Here is a 219-nt window from a genome sequence, read left to right as displayed (position 1 = left end):
CTCCTCTAGTGCCACAACGATGCCACCCGAAGGCTGCAGGAACAGCACCTTATATTTCGCTTGGGAACCCTGCATCCCAACGGTCTCAATGTGGACTTCACAAGCTTCAAAATCTCCCCATCCCCCACCTCATCCCAAAACCAGCCCAGCTCGTCCCCGCCTCCTTGACCTGTCCGTCTTTTCTCCCACCTATCCGATCCTCCCACCTCACTGACCAAC

The sequence above is a fragment of the Rhincodon typus genome, chromosome 5 (genome assembly GCF_021869965.1).
Source record: "Rhincodon typus isolate 14 chromosome 5, sRhiTyp1.1, whole genome shotgun sequence".
In the NCBI taxonomy this organism is placed as follows: domain Eukaryota; kingdom Metazoa; phylum Chordata; class Chondrichthyes; order Orectolobiformes; family Rhincodontidae; genus Rhincodon; species Rhincodon typus.
The sequence above is the reverse complement of the archived record's forward strand: the minus strand, read 5'-3'. Positions refer to the sequence as shown.